Source organism: Balaenoptera ricei, chromosome 6 (assembly GCF_028023285.1).
Source record: "Balaenoptera ricei isolate mBalRic1 chromosome 6, mBalRic1.hap2, whole genome shotgun sequence".
Lineage (NCBI taxonomy): Eukaryota > Metazoa > Chordata > Mammalia > Artiodactyla > Balaenopteridae > Balaenoptera > Balaenoptera ricei.
This window is the reverse complement of record NC_082644.1, coordinates 90,206,432-90,213,798: the sequence shown is the minus strand read 5'-3', so window position 1 is coordinate 90,213,798 and position 7,367 is coordinate 90,206,432.

Sequence of the window (7,367 nt, the reverse complement as noted above, 5' to 3'; positions counted from 1 at the left end):
CTTGATACGATTTAAAGTTTCTTAAATTTACCAAGGCTTGATTTGTGAACCAAGATATGATCTATCCTGCAGAATGTTCCATGAGCACTTGAGAAGAAAGTGTATTCTGTTGTTTTTGGCTGGAATGTCCTATAAATGTCAATTAAGTCCATCTTGTTTAATGTATCATTTAAAGCTTGTGTTTCCTTATTTATTTTCATTTTGGATGATCTGTCCATTGGTGGAAGTGAGGTGTTAAAGTCCCTTACTATGACTGTCTTACTGACGATTTCCCGTTTTATGGCTGTTAGTATTTGCCTTATGTACTGAGGTGCTCCTATGTTGGGTGGATAAATATTTACAATTGTTATATCTTCTTCTTGGATTGATCCCTTGATCATTATGTAGTGTCCTTCTTTGCCTCTTGTAATAGTTTTTGTTTTAAAGTCTATTTTGTGTGATATGAGAATTGCTACTGCAGCTTTCTTTTGATTTCCATTTGCATGGAATATCTTTTTCCATCCCCTCACTTTCAGTCTGTATGTGTCCCTAGGTCTGAAGTGGGTCTCTTGTAGACAGCATACATACAGGTCTTGTTTTTGTATCCATTCAGCCAGTCTATCTCTTTTGGCTGGAGAATTTAATCCATTTACATTTAAGGTAATTATTGATATGTATGTCCCTATTACCATTTTCTTAATTGTTTTGGGTTTGTTACTGTAGGTCTTTTCCTTCTCTTGTGTTCCCTGCCTAGAGAAGTTCGTTTAGTATTTGCTGTAAAGCTGGTTTGGTGTTGCTGAATTTTCTCAGCTTTTGCTTGTCTGTAAAGGTTTTAATTTCTCCGTCAAAACTGAATGAGGTCCTTGCTGGATAGAGTAATCTTGGTTGTAGGTTTTTCCCTTTCATCACTTTAAATATGTCCTGTGACTCCCTTCTGGCTTGCAGAGTTTCTGCTGAAAGATCAGCTGTTAACCTTATGGGGATTCCCTTGTATGTTATTTGTTGTTTTTCCCTTGCTGCTTTTAATATTTTTTCTTTGTATTTAATTTTTGATAGTTTGATTAATATGTGTCTTGATGTGTTTCTCCTTGGATTTATCCTGTATGGCACTCTCTGTGCTTCCTGGACTTGATTAACTACTTCCTTTCCCATATTAGGGAAGTTTTCAACTATAATCTCTTCAAATATTTTCTCAGTCCCTTTCTTTTCTTCTTCTGGGACCCCTATAATTTGAATGTTGGTGCGTTTAATGTTGTCCCAGAGGTCTCTGAGACTGTCCTCAATTCTTTTCATTCTTTTTTCTTTATTCTGGTCTGCAGTAGTTATTTCCACTATTTTATCTTCCAGGTCACTTATCCGTTTTTCTGCCTCAGTTATTCTGCTATTGATACCTTGTAGAGAATTTTTAATTTCATTTATTGTGTTGTTCATCACTGTTTGTTTGCTCTTTAGTTCTTCTAGGTCCTTGTTAAACGTTTCTTGTATTTTCTCCATTCTATTTCCAAGATTTTGGATCATATTTACTATCATTACTCTGAATTCTTTTTCAGTTAGACTGCTTATTTCCTCTTCATTTGTTACGTCTGGTGGGTTTTTACCTTGCTCCTTCATCTGCTGTGTGTTTCTCTGTCTTCTCATTTTGCTTAACTTACTGTGTTTGGGGTCTCCTTTTCACCAGCTGCAGGTTCGTACTTCCCGTTGTTTTTGGTGTCTGCCCCCAGTGGGTAAGCTTGGTTCAGTGGGTTGTGTAGGCTTCCTGGTGGAGGGGACTAGTTCCTGTGTTCTGGTGGATGAGGCTGGATCTTGTCTTTCTGGTGGGCAGGTCCACGTCTGGTGGTGTGTTTGGGGTGTCTGTGGCCTTATTATGATTTAGGCAGCCTCTCTGCTAATGGGTGGGGTTGTGTTCCTGTCTTGCTAGTTGTTTGGCATAGGGTGTCCAGCACTGGAGCTTGCTGGTCATTGAGTGGAGCTGGGTCTTGGCGTTGAGGTGGAGATCTCTGGGAGATTTTCACCATTTGATATTACATGGAGCTGAGAGGTCTCTTGTGGACCAGTGACGTGAACTTGGCTCTCCCACCTCAGAGGCACAGCCCTGACGCCTGGCTGGAGCACCAAGAGCCTGTCATCCATACGGCTCGGAATAAAAGGGAGGAAAAAAAAAGAAATAAAGAAAGAAGAAGATAAAATAAAATAAAGGTTATTAAAATAAAAAATAATTATTAAAAAAAATTTTCTAACTAATAAAAAAAAGAAAAAGAAAGAAGAGAGCAACCAAACGAAAAAACAAACCCACCAATGACAACAAGCGCTAAAAATATACTAAAACAAAAAACAAAAAACACCCGGGCAGACAGAACCCTAGGACAAATGGTAAAAGCAAAGCTATACAGACAAAATCACACACAGAAGCATACACATACACACTCACAAAAAAAGAAGAAGGGAAAAAAATATATATATCATTGCTCCCAAAGTTCATCTCCTCAATTTGGGATGATTCATTGTCTCTTCAGTTATTCCACAGCTGCAGGGTACATCAAGTTGACCGTGGAGATTTAATCCACTGCTCCTGAGGCTGCTGGGAGAGATTTCCCTTTCTCTTCTTTGTTAGCTCAGCTTCTGGGGTTCAGTTTTGGATCTGGCCCCACCTCTGTGTGTAGGTCACCTGAGGGCGTCTGTTCTTCGCTCAGACAGGATGGGGTTAAAGTAGCAGCTGATTCGGGGTCTCTGGCTCACTCAGGCTGGGGGTAGGGAGGGGTACGGATGTGGGGCGAGCCTGTGGCGGCAGAGGCCGGCATGTCATTGCACTAGCCTGAGGCACGCCGTGCATTCTCCTGGGGATGTTGTTCCTGGATCACGGGACCCTGGCAGTGGTGGGCTGCACAGGCTCCCGGGAGGGGAGGTGTGGAGAGTGACCTGTGCTTGCACACAGGCTTCTTGGTGGCTGCAGAAGCAGCCTTAGCGTCTCATGCCCGTCTCTGGGGTCCTTGCTGATAGCTGCGGCTCACGTCTGTCTCTGGAGTTCCTTTAAGTGGCGCTCTTAATCCCCTCTCCTCGCGCACCAGGAAACAAAGAGGCAAGAAAAAGTCTCTTGCCTCTTCAGCAGCTCCAGACTTTTTCCCAGACTCCCTCCCGGGTAGCTGTGGTGCACTAGCCCCCTTCAGGCTGTTTTCCCCGCAGCTAACCCCAGTCCTCTCCCTGAAATCCAACCGAAGCCCAAGCCTCAGCTCCCAGCCCCTGCCCGCCCCGGCGGGTGAGCAGACAAGCCTCTCGGGCTGGTGAGTGCTGGTCGGCACTGCTCCTCTGTGCGGGAATCTCTCCACTTTGCCCTCCGCACCCCTGTGGCTGCGCTCTCCTCCATGGCTCCGAAGCTTCCCCCCTCCGCCACCCGCAGTCTCCGCCCACGAAGGGGCTTCCTAGTGTGTGGAAACCTTTCCTCCTCCACAGCTCCCTCCCACTGGTGCAGGTCCCGTCCCTGTTCTTTTGTCTCTGTTATTTCTTTTTTCTTTTGCCCTACCCAGGTACATGGGGAGTTTCTTACCTTTTCGGAGGTCTGAGGTCTTCTGCCAGCATTCAGTAGGTGTTCTGTAGGAGTTGTTCCACATGTAGATGTATTTCTCATTTATTTGTGGGGAGGAAGGTGATCACCACGTCTTACTCTTTCGCCATCTTGAAGCTCCCCTGTGTGTGTGAGTGTTGATTGATCCTCGTGACCCTGAACTAAATCCAACTCAATGATGGTATGTGAATCTTTTTATGTATTGTTGGAGTCAATATGTTAATATTAATATTTTGAGAACTTTTGCATCTATATTCATCAAGGATATTGGCCTGTAATATTTTTTGTAGTGTCTTTGGTTTTGGTATCAGGGTAATGGTGACCTTATATAATGAATTTGGGAATATTCTCTCCTCCTCAGTTTTTTTTGAAATAGTTTGAGAAGGATAGGTATAAGTTCACCATATGTTTGGTAGAATTCCCCAGTGAAGCAGTCCAGTCTTGAACTTTTGTTTGCAGAGAGCTTTGTTGTTGTTGTTGTTGTTGTTTTGGGGTTTTTTTGGTTTTGTTTTTATTACAGATTCTATTCCACTTCCAGTGATTGGTCTGTTCATATTGTTTGTTTCTTCTTGACTCAGTCTTGGCAGGTTGTGTGTTTCTAGAAATTTGTCCATTTCTTCTAGGTTGTCCATTTTGTTGGCATATAACTGTTCATAATATTTACTTATGATTGTTTTTGAATTGCTATGGTATTCGTTATTCCTCCTCATTAATTTCTTATTTATTTGGGTCTTCTCTCTTCTTGGTGAGCCTGGCTAAAGGTTTATCAATTTTGTTTATCTTTTAAAAAAAACTTTAGCCCTTGAAACTAGTTCTTGGTTTCATCTTTTCTTGGTTTTCATCTTATCTCTATTTTATTTCCTCTGTGATCTTTCCTTCTGCTGACTTTGGGCTTTGTTCCCTTTCTAGTTCTTTTAGGTTTAGATTGTTTGAGAATTTTCCTGTTTCTTGAGAAAGAACTGTACCACTATGAACTCCCTCTTAGAACTGCTTTTGCTGCTCCCATAGATTTTCGGAAAGTTGTGTTTTCATTTTCATTTGTCTTGAGGTATGTTCTGATTTCCTCTTTGATTTCATTGTTGACCCATTGGTTTTTTTAGCAGTATGTTGTTTAGTCTGTACATGTTTGTTCTTTCCTTGTCTTTCTTTCTGTAGTTGATTTCTAGTTTCATGCCATTGTGGTCGGAAAAGATGCTTGATATAATTACTATCCTCTTAAATTTATTGAGGCTTCTTTTGTGACCTAGTATGTGATCTATCCTAGAGAATGTTTCATGCACTCTTGAAAAGAATGTGTATTCTTTTTTTGCTTATAGTTTTCTGTAGATATCAATTAAGTCCAATTGGTCTGTTGTGTCACTTAGGATCTCTGTTGCCTTATTGCTTTTTGTCTGGATGGTCTGTCCATTAATGTCAGTGTGGTGTTAAAGTCGCCTATTACTGTATTCATTTCTTCCTTTAGCCTGTTAGTATTTGCTTTACGTATTTAGGTGCTCCTGTATTGGGTGCATATATGTTAATGAGTGTAATAGCCTCTTCTTGTATTGATCCCTTTATCATTATATAATGCCCTTCTTTGTCTTTTCTATAGCCTTTGTTTTAAAGTCTATTTGGTCTGATACGAGTATTGCTATCCCAGCTTTCTTGTTGTTTCCATTTGCGTGAAATACCTTTTTCCATCCCCTCACTTTTAGTCTGTGTCTGTGTTCCACCCTAAATCAAATCTCTTATAGGCAGCATATTGAAGGGTCTTTTTTAATCCAGTCAGCCACCCTGTGACTTTTGACTGAGCATTTAGTCCATTGACACTTAAATTATAGGTATGTACTTACTGCCATTTTACTCCTTATTTTCCAGTTGTTTTTGTTCATTTCTTTTTTGTTTTTCCTATTGTGGTTTGATTTTTTTCTGTAATATGCTTGAGTTCCTTTCTTTTTGGTTTTTCTGTATCTATTGTAGGTTTTTGATTTTGTGGTTACCATGGGGTTCATATATTTTGATCCATAGTTATATCTACTTGCTTTAAACTGTTAGTCACTTAAGTTCAAACACATTCTAAAAGGTCTACATTTTCTATTCCCTTCCCCCACATTGTTTTTGATGCCATATCTTACATCTTCATGCCTATCCCTTTACTGTTTATTGCAGTTATAGTTGCTTTTACAGTTTTTTGTTTGTTTTTTAATCAATGTACTAACTTATTTAAGTGATCTTCAATCCTTACTATATACTGGCCTTTCTTATTGGGATTTTCCCTTTCCTATAGATTTTTCCATTTTCCATTCAACATTTCTTTTAGGGTATGTTTAGTATTGCTGAATTCTTTTTAGTTTTTGCTTATCTGAGAAATTCTTTATCTCCCCCTCTATTCTAAATGATGATCTTCCAGATAGAACATCCTAGGTTGCAGGTTTTTCCCTTTCAGGACTCTGGTCCGCAAATTTCTTCAGAGAAATCAGCTGTTAGACTTATGGGGGTTCCCTTGTAATTAACTTTGTTTTTCTCTTGCTGTCTTTAGAATCCTCTCTTTATCTTTAACTTCTGTCATTTTAATTATGATGTCTTGGTGTGGGCCTGTTTGGGTTCATCTTGTTTGAGACCTTCTGTGCTTCCAGTACCAGATATCTGTTTCCTTCTTGAGGTTTGGGAAATTTTCAGCTGTGATTTCTTCAGATACATTTTCTATCTCCTTCTCTCTCTCTTCACCTTCTGGAACTCCTGTTATGCATATGTTGGCACATTTTATATTATCCCATAGATCTCATATGTTACTTTCATGTTTTTTTTCATTTGTTTGTCTACTGTTATTATTGGGCGATTTTCCTTTATTCTGTCTTCCAGCTTACTTGTTCATTCTTCTGTGTCACTGAGTCAGCTATTCATTGCTTCTAGAGTGCTTTTATCTCAAAAATTGAATAATCTATTTTTGATTAGGTGTTTATAATTTCTAGTTCCTTGTTAAAATGACCAGTGTTTATATCAATACTCTTAATTCAGTTAGCATTTTTATTACTAATTTTTAAACTCAGTGTCTGGTAGACTGATTACCTCTGTTTCATTGTTTGTCACGGGTTTTCTCTTGCTTTTTCAACTGGTAGTACTTCCTCTGCCTTTTCATTTTACTTTTTCTATGAATTTAGATGAAACAGTTCTCTATTGCCGTCTTGAAGGGGTGTTTTTATGTGGGAATATCCCTGTATAGATGGTATGTGTCTAATGTCTTTGGTGTGAGGGCTGTATTTAATGTGGACACCAGCCACATCTTTCTTCAGGGTCTGCTGGCCACTATCACTCTGATAGAGAGTATGGCTAGTATTGGAGGAGCTAAATCCTGTGCAGGGTGTGAGGTGGGATTTCTTCTCTGCTCAGTATCTGCCACAGCCCTGCCAGGGCTTGGGGTCAGCTCCCAAGTCGCTGGAGCAGAAGCCCTCAGGGTCAGACTCAAGCAGGCTCTGTTCCTTTTAAGTGCTTTTCCTTCTCCCCACACTGGGGTTTTTGGCCCAAAGGAGGGGAGCAATGAATTAAGTGACTTGCGTGCTTACAGAGGTCTGATGTGCTGCCTGTGTAGGCATCTTAGGCTCTGCTCAGTCACAGCCCAAGGTTGTGTCTTTTCCTGTTGTGGTTGTCCCAGATCTAGTGCAAGGTTGTGGCATGGAGTGAGCAGGGCCAGAGCGTTTACTAGGCTGGGACTGAGGCTTGGGGCATGTGGTTGCAAGAATTAAAGTGGCTGCACTGCTGTGGAGGTCAGCGCTGCTTTCCTGACGCTGTTTGAGTAAGTGCCAACAATGGCCAACAATGGCCCCACCTGGACTACAGCCCAGCCCACCTC